This window comes from Phacochoerus africanus, chromosome 10 (genome assembly GCF_016906955.1).
Source record: "Phacochoerus africanus isolate WHEZ1 chromosome 10, ROS_Pafr_v1, whole genome shotgun sequence".
NCBI classification, from domain to species: domain Eukaryota; kingdom Metazoa; phylum Chordata; class Mammalia; order Artiodactyla; family Suidae; genus Phacochoerus; species Phacochoerus africanus.
In genome coordinates, this window is record NC_062553.1 from 135,893,569 (window position 1) to 135,907,794 (window position 14,226).

The 14,226-nt window shown below is 47.9% G+C and overlaps 1 pseudogene; it reads right to left on the bottom strand.

Moving 5' to 3' along the window:
- Positions 1 to 9,693: 9,693 nt before the first annotated feature.
- Positions 9,694 to 10,930, bottom strand: LOC125138285 (60S acidic ribosomal protein P0-like; annotated as a pseudogene).
- Between the last annotated feature and the right edge of the window lie 3,296 nt (positions 10,931 to 14,226).

Consider the following 14,226-nt stretch of genomic DNA (forward strand, 5'->3'; position numbering starts at 1 on the left):
GAGCGAGCAGACGGACGTCATCGGAATATTCAAGCTGAGGGTCAGGGCTGCGGTGGGAGACGTGGCGCTTTGGCGGAGATTAGACATCTAAGACCAGTCACGAGGAACTGTCACAGGGGGTTCAGGCAGGGCCAGTGTTCCCGGCGCGTCCTGTAAGAATGTCACTTTCTATTGCTAGCATCCCGTGGAACCTGAGTAGAACCGGAACAGAGGGAACGGCATTTCAGCCTCTCGTAGCGCGCTGCCGCCAGAGTGAGCGCACCCGTGGCAGCAGGTCTGACAGGAGATCATCCGTCATGCCTGTCACTTAAAAGAAGAAAAGGGTGGCTTTCCCGCGGTGGCCCTGTGCTCTCCCTGTGCAGTCTGACCGTCTCGGCTCGGGTTCCTGCCGAGGCCCGAGTTCATGCCCTGGCCTGGGAACGTCCACCTGCAAAAAAACCCAAAAACCAACCAAACGAAAAACTGTAAAAACAATACCGGTCTGATCATTTCTTCAATTCCCGAGACTCAATCTAAGATTCTGCATCAAGGAGAACTGGTGCGGCTCCAGACAGGAGGGATGGTTGGAGCCAGCTGCAGAGGCTCAGGAAGGAAGTAGCTGGTGTTTGAAGTGAGGGGTGCTTTGGCCCCATGCACGTTCTCGGGGGGTGGAACCTGGGTAAATAAACAAAGGCACCAAGGTAGAGATAGAGGGTGGAGTTTGGTCACAAGGAAGAGAGCCAGAGGTTAAATTTTGGAAGCAGGTTCCGCAAAACCAAGACCCTTCACGGTCTTGACGCAGCCAGCCTGTCCAAGGGTCATCGCCGCACTCTCCCTGCCAACGCCAGACTCTTTGCAGTTCCTTGGGCACATGGACCCCTCTCACGGCACATGCTGACCCCTCTGCCTGCAGTGCCACTCCCTCCCTTACCTATCTGGGGTCAGCCAGTCTTTCCTGCAGATGCACTTCACACATCAGCTCCTCTGTGGCATCTTCCCAGGCCTCTCCAGACACAGGGAGGGACTTGGTCTTCTGAGTGGCAACCACAACCTCCGAATAAAGATGACATTAATAGGAGGGCCTGCTGAGGCACAGGGGAAACAAATCCAACTAGGAACCATGAGGTTGCAGCTTGGATCCCTGGCCTCGCCAGTGGGTTAAGGATCTGGCATTGCCATGAGCTGTGGTATAGGTCGAAGACACAGCTTGGATCTGGTGTTGCTGTGGCTGTGGTGTAGACCGGCAGCTGTAGCTCCGATTCGACCCCTGGCCTGGGAACCTCCATATGTTGCGGGTGTGGCCCTAAAAAACAAAACAAAACAAAATTACATTAATATTATTCTTTTATTTATTTTTTCCGCTGTACAGCATGGGGACCAAGTTACACATACATGTATACATACTTTTTCCTCCCATTGTTGTGGTACGATGTAAGTATCTAGACATAGCTCTCAATGCTACACAGCAGGATCTCATTGTAAATCCATTCCAAGAGCAATAGTTTGCATCCATTAACCTCAAGCTCCCGATCCTCCCACTCCCTCCCTCTCCCCCCAGGCAGCCACAAGTCTATTCTCCAAGTCCATGATTTTCTTTTCTGCGGAAAGGTTCATTTGTGCTGTATATTAGATACCAGATATGAGTGATATCATATGGTATTTGTCTTTCTCTTTCTGACTTACTTCACTCAGTATGAGAGTCTCTAGTTGCATCCATGTTGCTGCAAATGGCATCATTTTGTTCTTTTTTCTGGCTGAGTAGTATTCCATTGTGTATATGTACCACACGTTCCTAACCCAATCGTCTGTCGATGGACATTTGAGTTGTTTCCATGTCTTGGTAATTATTCTTAAGATGTCTGACTCTCACTGGACCATGAGCTCCTCAAAGCTAGGAGCCATGGTCTAATCATTTTTCTGTCAGCAGAGTTTAAATCATGCTACATAACGTATTTGTGCCTCAATAGATCTTTGACGAATGAAGGAATGAATGAGGAGCTCCTGTTGAGGCTCAGCAGGTTAAGAACCTGAAATAGGGTCTGTGAGTTTACAGGCCTTGACCCCTGGCCTCACTCAGTGAGTTAAGGATCCAGTGTTGCTGTCGCTGTGGCATAGGGGGCAGCTGCAGCTCCCATTCAGCCCCTGGCCTGGGAACCTCCATATGCTGCAGATGTGGCCGTAGAAAGAAAAAACAAGTGAAGGCGCGAGGGAGTCCAAGAACAGCAGCGCGGCTGAGCCCAAGCTGTGGATGCGGGTGTTCTGCTCCGTTAGTTCCAGTAGTGAGAGGAGTGAGCTCCCACGTGGTAGCTGAGCAGCTCCACCTACGGGGATGGAAATATTTCTGGGGTAGAGAGCCAGGCATGAGAGGGACCTCTTACCACTTCTGCTATATTCTGTCAGTTACAGAAGAATCTATAAGAAACTCAGGTGTAGTTGATTACACAAAGGCGTGAATATAAGGAAAGATTCCCCCCCAGATACAGCGCTTCGGAGAAAGGGTTTCTGAGAACGCGGTCCCCTTTTACTTTAACTTTGAAGTTTTCAAGGAAACAGGAGCCTGTTCAATTCTGCAGGCCAGATCCCACGCTGCCCTCTTTGTATATAACCCTGCTTTGCTTTGATCCTATCAAAACGTTGGCACTTCATTTAAATTTCACCTAAATGTCACCATCTTCCAGGAGCCTGTAACTCTTTTCTTTTGGTTTAGTGGGATATCCCAAAGTTTCTCCAGTGTGCAGTCTCTCTTGTTGCAAGTGAGTGCATCTCATCTTGTTCTGGGGTAGAGAGCCAGGCATGAGAGGGACCTCTTACCACTTTGTCCTGGATGGGTTTTGGCTGACCAGCTGGAACAGTTCCCATCCAGCCCCTCGCTGCCAGGAACAAGTGATCTTGGAGAGGCAGCAGCGGGCGATGGCTTGAAGCGAGATCTTAACCCTCTGCTCAGGAGTGGAACCTGGGCAGCCTGGATGAAAGGCAGGGATCCTAGCCGCTAGACCAACCAGAGGCTAGGAGCAGAATTGCCCTGATTCTTGCTCCCTGTTGAAAGCAAGAATGTTTCAAGGAGGCAAAGACTGAAGAGAGGTATAAAGTTTATTACCAGCCCACAGAGAGGTGGTTATTCTATTTAAGTCAGAAGCAAAGGAGTAGTGCGGGCCCTAAAGAGGAGAGCAGGTGCGGGCGACCCCTGAGTGAGGGAGGGGCGCCCCAGAGGGGATTGAACTCGCTTGGAAAGGACACTTCCTCCGGGTCTTTGTTTTCCTTTTGGCCGATATCTTGTTTTATTTCTCATGCCTGACTGGACACAGGACCCTCCCGAGGACGCGTGCGCATCTTTTGGCGAAGGTGGACTCCAGAGCAGAGGGTGCCAGGACAGGGTCAGGGCTTACTATGGCCTGGCGCCCCCTCCCTTCCTGACCCCTAGGAGCCTTACTGCGCATGTGTGGTTGGGGAGCTCTCCTTGACCCCTGCAGTGACTGAGGTGGCATCTCCTCTTTCTACTCCTGCCGAGCTCAGCTCCCGCAGTTAACTTCCTCCTCGAGGTGACAAAGAGAAGCGAGGCTCAATTTATTCAGCCTGAGAGGTCCCAGCCGTTCTCAGCCCAGGGGCCCATCTCCCTCCTCCCTCACCAGGACTCTAGCAACAGGCACACCTGGGACCCCTGAGTTTCCCACACTGAGGCCTCTCCCCCCTCGACGGCATGGGTTTTGTGCTGCATCTGCTCTTTTACTATCTCTTGGCTCTTGAGAGTCACGCTAATTTCTTGAGTAAGTAGACAGGACTACTCCTGGGGTTAAGACCCAAAACTCTAATAAGTGCTATTTTTATTTTTGACCAGCTGCCAGCCAACTTCTCATGCGTTGCCTGCTAATAAACTTGCCCTCCTGCCTGACATAGCTGCACAGAGGGAGGTTTGGAATTGCACTGGCGCCGCTAAAGAACTTTGACATAAGCAAGATCCTTCATTTCAGAGACGCCTTAGCATGAAAAAGAGAAAGAACAACTCTCTCTTGAGGTGCGTGTCTGTCTTATTTCTACATGATCAGTTAGTTTAAAGAAAGGCTCCTTCCCTTCTGAAACATCCTTCATTCTGAGGGGATTAATAGATATTGGCTATTTTATTCTGTGACGATAAAATTGCCAAGAGTGTTACTGTTTAAACCAGTTACAATGATTTGCGCACGTGTGTGTGTGTTTTAATTTATTTTAATTATTTATTTGGCCTCACCTTCGGCATGTGTAAGTTCGTGGGCCAGGGATCAAACCCGGGCTGCTGCAGTGACAATGCTGGATTCTTAATCCGAGTTGCCACAAGGAAACTCCTGGGCGTGTGTTTTGAAATGGGTTTTTCTAAATCTAAAGTTTCCCCTCTTTGAAGCAGAGATTTCTAGGCTGTCTCCAATGATAATTTTGTCTAAAGCTGGTTCTCTTTTACTTTTTTTCCTTCTGGCTCTTCACTCTTACTCCATCTCCTGAGAAATTTTAAAGGTGAATTGACCAGGAAAAAAATCAGGAGATTCCCTTGTGGCTCAGTGATAACAAATCCAACTAGTATCCATGAGGACGCAGGTTCAACCCCTCGTCTCACTCAGTGGGTCGGGGATCCAGTGTTGCTGTGAGCTGTGGTGTAGGTTGCAGACGCAGCTCAGATCCTGCATTCCTATGGGCTGTGGTGTAGGCCAGCGGCTATAGCTCTGAATCAACCCCTAGCCTGGGAACCTCTGTATGCTGCGGGTGCTGCCCTAAAAAGAAAAAAGAAATGCTGAAGGTAAAAAACATAAAATGGTGTTTGTTTAATTAAATGAAAATGTAATGAAACATGTCTCTTGAAAGGTTTTGATCATGTGCAATACTTACACTACTATAAATCATGAGCACTTCATATGTTAATTAAAATGGTTATGTCTAGTATTTCCCTCATGGTTCAGCAGGTTAAGGATCCAACATATTCACTGCTGTGGCTCTGGTTACAGCTGTGGCACGGATTCAGTCCTTGGCCCAGGAACTTCCACATGCCCTGGGTACTGCCAAAAAAATAAAAAGATAAACAAATAAAATTATTTCTAAGTTCTTAGTTAAAATTTTAAGACCTTAGGAAATAAGGCTCTGCCTGTGGGATTCTCTTAAACTTCACTCCGTGTGTCTCTTCATTAGGCTTGTTGTTGTTGTTGTTGTTTGTCTTTTTAGGGCCGCACCTGTGGCGCATGTAAGGTCCCAGGCTAGGGGTGGAGTCAGAGCTGCAGTGGCCAGCCTACACCACAGCCACAGCCACACTGGACCCAAGCTGTGTCTTTGACCTACTCCACAGCTCATGGCAACACCGGATCCTTGACCCACTGAGCGAGGCCAGGGATTGAACCCGAGTCCTCGCGGATGCTATCAGGTTTATTCATCGCTGAGCCACGACGGAACTCCTTCATTAGCCTTCATTAGGCTTCTACATTGTGTCCTTTATGTTAACACTCTATGGTGCTTTCCTGAGTTTTGTGAGTCATTCAAGTGAATTACGAAACCTGAGGGTGACATGGGAACTCCAGAAGAACGAGGGGCCTGAGGACCTTGGAAGTTGCATCCGGTGTCCGATGTGCGGGCAGTCTTTTTTTTTTTTTTGTCTTTTTGCCATTTCTTGGGCCGCTCCTGCGGCCTATGGAGGTTCCCAGGCTAGGGGTCGAATCAGAGCTGTAGCCACCGGCCTACACCAGAGCCACAGCAACGCGGGATCCGAGCCGCGTCTGCGACCCACACCACGGCTCAGGGTCACGCCGATGCGCGGGCAGTCTCCTCGGGGCCCGTGCTTTTAACCTGTGGACTCTGCCACTAACTGAGTGGTTCAAACGAATGGTGCCGCAGTGCACAGGTCGCCACCTAACAAGGAAATTCTTGGGCTGCATGATTTCTCCTCATTCTGTATGTGGTTTTCTCTAACCGAAAATATTTTGATAAATTTACCAAATCATGTTTGGATGATATTCCAAACATTTTTTTCCTCTTCAGAGATTCCAGAAATAAACTACTCCAACTCTTATTTTTTCAGATGATGGCAACAAGGCAGATGAGAAAAACAAGTCTCAGGTTAAAAATATAAAAGCAGAGCTGTGCTTTTGATTGGCATCTCAAAACCCACTGCTTTTACTGCTGTTTTTCAAGCAATGTTAAGAACTTTAATAAATTCAATCAGAAATAGGCGTACTTACAACAAATTTGCCAGTGATTCCAACTCTTCTACTTGACAGATGAGAAAAATAGGGCATAGCAAAATGACAAGTTTACACTGGTAAATTGGGTCAACATTTACAAAACTTTATGAAAAGTCATATTAATGTAAATAATTTTTTAGAAAAGCGGGAAGTTCCTCGGTGGCTGGGTGGGTTAAGGATTTTGGTGTTGTCACTGCTGCGATTTGGGTGCGATCCCTGGCCTGGGAACTCCCGCATGCCTCAGGCTCGCAAAAAAGAGAGAGAGAGAGAGAGGGAGGGAGGTGTTCAAAGTGTCGGTGTGAGTGTCCAGCTATGTGCCCGGGGGCGGAATCGCAGGATCACTCGGTAGTTCTATATTAAGTTTTCTGAGGTATTTTTCTTTTCTTTTTTTGTCTTTTTAGGGCTGCCCCCGGGGCACATGCAGACTCCCAGGCTAGGGGTCCAGTCAGAGCTACAGCTGCTGGCCCACACCTATGCCCCAGCTCACAGCAATGCCAGATCCTTAACCCACTGAGCGAGGCCAGCGATTGAGCCATGTCCTCGTGGATGCTAGTCAGGTTCCTAACCCACTGAGCATGGCGGGAACCCTGAGGTACTTTTTTTTTTTTTTTTTAATTTTTTTGGCTGTTCCTGGGTCAGGGATTGAACCTGTGCCACAGCAGATGCAATGCTGGATCCTCAACCTGCCGAGCTACCAGGGAACTCCCGGGAAGAGCTTCTTTACCTTCCCCTTAACTGCCTAAAGAATTTAGCAGGGGTCTATACCAGAAAGAGAATAACCGCCTGAGATCACTTTTCATGACAGGAGGATTTACTGGCACGGCAGAGCAAGCATTTGCTCATTTTCCTGGGAAGAGCATTCCTCCCCTTTGGGGTCGCAGAACCCAACGCTCTTCTTAGCTCAGGCTGACAGGCGCCTCAAATGCCTAATTGCCTTGAGCCTCATGTCCTGAGGATCCTGTACCTATAAAATTAAATTTGTGTCTCTCCTGTTCATCTGTTTTATGTCAGTGGAGTTTTTAGACCAGCCAACAAACCTAGAAGGGAAGAAAGGAGAACATTTCCGCCCAAGGCACGGGGAAGTTCCCCGGCCAGGGACTGAACTCGCACCACAGCAGTGACCCAAGCTGCTGCAGTGACCATGCCGGGTCCTTAACCCGCTGCTCGACTAGAGAATTCCTGTTCCGGTGCTCTTGAACAAACACCACGTCCCCGTGGAGAAATGTTTCAGCAATCTTTACGAATGCTTTCCAGGAGCTCCTGCTGTGGTGCAACAGGATTGGTGGACTCTCTGTAGCCCTGGGACACAGGTTCAATCCCTGTCCCCACACAGTGGATTAAGGATCAGTCATTGCTTCTGGCATCAGTCGTAACTGGCTCAGACCTGATCCCTGGCCTGAGAACTCCAAATCCTGTGGGGTGGCCAAAAAAGAAAGAAAAATATTAAAAAAAAATTTTTAGTAGCAGTAGGATGTAAGCAGCATCTCATGCTGTCTTATTTTATTTCATTTCATTTCATTTTTGTCTTTTTGCCTTTTCTAGGGCCACTTCCCGCGGCATATGGAGGTTCCCAGGCTAGGGGTCTAATCGGAGCTGTAGCCACCGGCCTATGCCACAGCCACAGCAACTCGGAATCTGAGCCGTGTCTGCGACCTACACCCCAGCTCACGACAACGCTGGATTCTTGCAGCATATGGAAGTTCCCAGGCTAGGGGTCAAATCCGAGCCATAGCTGGGGGCCTACTCCACAACCACAGCAACACCAAACCAAGCCACATCCTGAGGCAATGCCAGATCCTTAACCCACTAAGCAAGGCCAGGGATTGAACCCACATCCTCTTGGATACTAGTCAGGTTCTTAACCCACTGAGCCACAGTCCTGAGCACATCATTTCTTTCTCGAAGTCCCCGAACATAATTTGAAATAGGCACTCGTTCCGCCGTCCCCGTGCCCTTATTTCCCTTGTTATCATAGTGCTGCAGGGTTCTTGGTAGTACAGACTGATAATTAACATTTGCCACTGTTAGGAATACCATCGATTACTAATGCTGCTATCACTGGCAATGGGGACCTTTAAATTTAATGGGATCAGAGTTACCTAGTGGCTCACAGGGTTAGGGATCTGCCATTGTCGCTGCTGCAGCTCGTGTTCAGTCCCTGGCCTGAGAGCTTCCACATGCCAGGAGAGTGGCCAAAAGCAAACAAACAAAAACTAACGGGCTTAGAGAACCAATTTCCATTCTTAAAGTTCTATGCCTCCTGAAAACCACTTCTTTTACCAAAACCTATGTGTAGTGAGGAACATAGCCACTGCAATTATTCTGGAATAAAAAGATTTCATGTAGGAACCGAGGGTTACGTGAAAGTAGGAAAACTGGAGGAATGCAGGTCTGGGAGAGGCAGCTGAGGGTCACAGAACGTCACTAATGACAGACGCAGCGAAGCAAGTGAAGAAGCCAGAGCTTGGCGTTCCCGTCGTGGCGCAGCAGACACGAACCCGACTAGCAACCAAGAAGTCGTGGTTCGATCCCAGGCCTGTCAGTGGGTCAAGGATCTGGCGTTGCCATGAGTTGTGGTGTGGGTCAAAGACGTGGCTTGGATCTGGTGTTGCTGTGGCTGTGGTGTAGGCCGGCAGGTGCAGCTCCGATTTGACCCCTTGGGGCGAGATCTGAGGAGCTGGAAGCTGCCACAACCTCCTGAGAATAAAGCGTCTTCTCTCTGCCTTTCCTATGCACTGTGAGGACCTCTCATTGACAAAGCTCTAACTTGGAACCATGAAGGGAGGGGAAATCTGGGAAATGCTTTTGGCCTCTCTGCAAAGCAGAGATGGTACACGTGGGCGGCAGTGATGCAAAGCTGACAACCAACAATTCAGCCTGGTAGAGTATTTTTGATTTTGAGAAATTAACTGGTTTAATGATTAAGGCAAAGTATTGAATCATGTGACTAAATTTAGAGGTGGGGGGCTATAGTGGAATTGTTCTGGTGGCTCTAAGAGTGTGATCAGGACCTGGCTTGCTGTCTTCCGAGTCTTGGTAACTCTCCACTGCTCTTTGATTCCTATCTTCATCGGCATCTTCTTGCTGCAAAACAGCTGCCAGTGGTTCCTTCAACTACATGCTTCTTGGCTTATGATCGACCAGTGGATAGGAGGGCATTTCTTCCCTCAAATGGCAGAGAGAAATTCTCAAATGTGATGGGTCAGTTTAGGCTGTATGCCCTTGTCAACCCAAACAGTGTGACCGGGTGAGTTCAGTCTGATTAGCTGACTGATGTTTGGGGGCTCCAACCCCAAATTCTATTAGAGTGGCCAAGATATCAAGGACAGGAACCAGTTAAATAGAATAAGCCCCTCCTACTATGGCCAGAAGGACTGTTCATGTATTACTACTTTTACTGGCTTTTTTTTTTTTTTTTTTGGCTGCACCCAAGGCATGTGGAAATTCCCAGGCCAGGGATCAAATCTGAGCCGAAGCTTCCGCAATGCTGGATCCTTAACCAACTGCACCACAGCGGGAATTCCCAATTCTGGTTTTTATTTTATTTTTTTTTAAAGAAGTAAGCCTTTATTTGTTCCACAAATAAAGCTGGCTGAGTTGGTTGCTCTTTGGTGATTAGTCAAAGGGACCAAATCCCATATCCTTGCCTGACTCTTCCTTTGCTTCAGCCTTGACTGGGGCTGTGGTGGCAGCAACAGGAGCAGCAGTGGTGGCACTGGCCATGGGGTCAGCAGCCACAAATGTTGATGGATTAGCCAAGAACGCCTTGACTTTTTCAGCAAGGGGAAGGTGTTACCTGTCTCCAGACAAAGCCAGGACCCACTTGTACCCACTGATGATAGAATGGGGTACAGATGCAACAGCTGGGTAGCCAATCTGCAGACACACGCTGGCAAGCTCTCGGATACCCTCCGGAGGATCCAGAGTCTCCTCTGTGACGTCAAGCACATCAGGAGGGGTCGATGCTGCCGCAGTCAAACCCCTGCCGGATGATGAGCCCAAACGAGCTGGGGGAGAGGTTCAGCATGTTCAGCAATGTGGCTTCGCTGGCTCCCACTTTGTCTCCCGTCTTAATCAGCTGCACATCCCTCAGGATTTCGACGGTGCCCCTGGAGATTCCAGCGGTGATGCCTAAAGCCTGGAAGAAGGGGGTCTTCTCGGGCCCCAGACTCGTGTTCTGGGCGGGCACAGTGACTCTTCACAGGGCTATGGCACCAACACGGGTGGCAGTGGGCACCTTACTGGCCAGCAGGCTGTCTCTAATCTCAGTGAGGTCCTCCTTGGTGAACACAAAGCCCACCCTCCCCCAGGATGTGAGGCACTGTTTCTCCAGAGTGGCGCTGTCCGCAGGTGCCCTCGGATGGCCTCGCGCATCCTGGCGTTCCTGCCCATCCGCACCTCATCTTCCTGCTGAGGGGCGTGCGGATGTGTCCACGTCGTCTGCTCCGGCAGTGAAGCATTTCGGATAATCATCCAGAAGTCAGATGACCTTAAGGAAGTAACTGGACTCCCAGGTCATCCTGTCTGCCCTGGGAACCACAGCGGTGCATCAGGGATTGCCAGGCAGCGTTTAAAGACAATGTCACTTACACAAGGACAACCGGTGAGAGTGCTTGTTTTATCTTTAATGAGCCTTGCTGTCATCAGAGCATGTTTTCCTTCTGAAAATGTCATTCTAGGAGTTCCCGCTGTGGTACAACAGGATCGGGGGCATCTCTGGAGCACAGGGATGCAGGTTCAATCCCTGGCTGGGCTCAGTGGGTTAAGGATCCTGCGTTGCTGCAGCTGCAGCACAGGTCACAACTTCAGCTCAGCTCTGATCCCTAGCCCAGGAATGCCATGTGCCACGGGGTGGCCAAAAAGAGTCATTCTAGTAAAATAAAGTCATTAGACAACATATAAATCACACCTCATTTGGAGACTCTTATCAGAAGAAACCAACCATGATAGGCCTCATGACAGTGGCTTTCTAGCATCTCTTCCTGATAGCCTCTAAATCCACTATCCATACAATATCCAGAGTGGTCTGGATTATTAGAATCCAGATTATAATTATCTGGATTATTCTGGCCACTTAAGGTTTAAGTCAGGTTATATTTTTTCCCTCCCATCTTTTCTCATCCCATTTATAATAAAAGCAAAGTGCTAACTGCTGCTTACAAGGCGCGGGGTGACCTCATTTCTGGATACTTCTCAGGTACGACCTCTTGCTTTTTGCCCTCCCTCTGTCCATCCAGTGCCCTCGATCGCTCGGTGTCGAGCGCACTTCTGTCTGTGGCTCGTAGTCTTCCCTGAGCTGTGTATCCCTTCCCCCCTCACCTTCTTCAGGGCTCTACTCAGAAAGGCCCCTCCTTGAAGAGTCTTCTCTGACCTCTGTATCTAGAACAGCCTGTCAAGGACAATTACGAACCCCCTGATTTTTGCCAGGAGCACATGAGTGGGTGGAGGTGTCATTACTGGGAAGAGGAAGACCGAGGCTGATTTGTAGGGAAGGTGAGTCGGACAGCTAAAGCTTGAGATGCCTGCGGGACGTCCAAGTGCAGACGTTAAGCAGGCAGTTGGATACGTAGGTCTGGAGTGAAGTAACTATTTTCTTTCTTTCGTCTTTTTAGGGCTGCACCTGCAGCATATGGAAGTTCCCAGGCTATGGGTAGAATTGGAGCTGTAGCTGCCGGCCTACACCACAGCCACAGCCACTCAGGATCTGAGTCGTGCCTGTGACCTACACCACAGCTCACGGCAATGCCAGATCCTTGACCCACTGATCGAGGCCAGGGATTGAACATGCAACCTCAGGGATACTGGTCTGATTCGTTTCTGCTTCACCACAGTGGGAACTCCTGTACCTTGTATAGGAAATGGGTTTTTATAGACAGTTTATTCTAGGTTGCTGAATGAAATGCATATTCCACTTAAAAAAACTTGAGCATAGATTTGCTTGCCCCATGTGTAGAGTGCATTTAGCAGATTAAAACTGTGATCTTTTGACTTCTGTGTGTACATCTTGTCCCAGGTAAAAGTGATTCCAGTTTAAACCTCAAATGAACTTTTTTTGCCTTTTATAAGTACTCTAGTTTTTTCTGCAGTTTTTGCTTCATAAATGCTGAATTTGAGAGTTCCCATTGTAGCTCAGGGGGTTAAGAACTCCACTAGAATCCATGAGGATGCGGATTCAATCCCTGGCCTTGAACAGTGGGTTAAGGATCTGGTGTTGCCGTGAGCTGTGGTGTAGGTCGCAGATGTGGCTTGGAGATCTGGTGTTACTGCAAGCTGCATCGTAGGCTGCAGATGCAGCTTGGATCTGGCAGTGCTGTGGATGTGGTGTAGGCTGGCAGCTGCATGTCTGAAGTACCAGAGCTCAATTCAATGAGGCTCTGGTACTTCAGTGTGTTATCTGAAACACACTAGGAATCTCCCAAAGCATGGACACTGAGGGGATATTACTTCCCTGCAGTGGTTTGGGCCAGTCTAATAAAGCACCAATATACAATCTTCAGCCACTTACGCATTAAGTTCTTACACGTGTACATGAGATAAAAGTTTAGTTTTCTCCCTCTTAAGGATTTTCACAAATCAACAAGTGGTTTGAGCAAGTGTTTTTATGCCAGAGATGGAATAGGATGGTGGGAAGAGACTTTTAATAAGTCCTTGGAAGCGTATCTACTTGGCCAGAAAGATTCTAAACCTAGCAAGTTGCCATTAAATAATTCCATCAGCAATTAGCCTATGAGTGTCTATGTACGTGTGTATGAGGCAGAAAGGATACACAGAACAATTACCTTTACTCTCCAGGAAACCATGGTCTAGCAAATTGCATATTTACAATAACAGGAGTAAGGATAAAGGATGTGAGAATGAATAATTAATTCTGTCTCAGGCAGTTTGGGAAGGCTTCACAGAAGTAGGAACTTTTTTTTTTTTCTTAAGTAGTAACATTTCATTGGGGTTTTGAAGGATGAATATGAGTAGACCAAGTAGCTGAGTAATGCGAAGAGAACTAGGGTTGAAGTTAAGTGAGTTCCAAGAAGAATGCTGGGTGGATGCCGAGACAGAGGATGTAGAGATTTGGCCCATAATATGTAGGGTTATGAGTGATAAGGCATGCGTATGCACATAACATATAGGAAAGGTGTTAGCTTTAAAATCATCCTAGCTTTCCTGGAATTTTTAGTATAAACTCCAAGAAGTCCATGAGCCACTGGGCTACGTGTGAATTAAAATGAACCTTTTAGGGAAATCTGTTGCCAAAAGGCAGGCATGGGGATTTCCCTTGTGGTGCAAGTGGTTAAGGATCTGGCATTGTCACTGCAGCAGTTTGGGGAGCTACTGTGTGTGGCAAGGGTTCAATTCCTGGCCTGGGAACTTTCCTATGCCCTGCCCCACTTCCCCCCTAAAAAAGAGAAGCAACAACTACGTTTCTTACAAAATAAACAATAACTACGTTTCTTTAAAAAACAAACAAAAAGCAGACTTGTCTAAAAGTGTCTCAAGAGCAAAAGAATCCTCTCTTGAACGCAAGAGATTCGAGGCACCCCCTTCAGGCGTTCTTTTTAGCTGTCTCTAAATTGGAGTATTTGGTAGAGCACAATACGCACTTTCTTCTTGGCTTCCACTTTGACAGGTGGAGACAAACCTGAAGTCGCCACCACTTGCTCTGAGGTACTCATTCTTGGCATTGCTTGTGTACGATTTCCTTATTAGAGGAATTCAGTACGATGGTCTTTTAAGACGTTTTCAGAATTTGATCTATATTCTAGGGTTTTAATTATTCTGTAAGACAAAGTCTTCTAACTTAAGTAATTATAAAACATTAGACATTTTTAATCTTAGAGGTTTTGGGTAGCGTTAGTATCAATTCATTTAATTACATAATGAAAACCAAGTATTTTACCTCTCCAGAGTACTTTGCTGTATTTCGCACTAGTCTTCGTTTGCTCAGTGTCTGGGCACATGGCGAAACAGGCACAAAATCATCTACTGACGAAAGAAGTGCCTAAAACCTTCATTTTCTTCTAGATGTGCGTGCAGGAAGCTGCAAGTCCCCAAGCCCGAA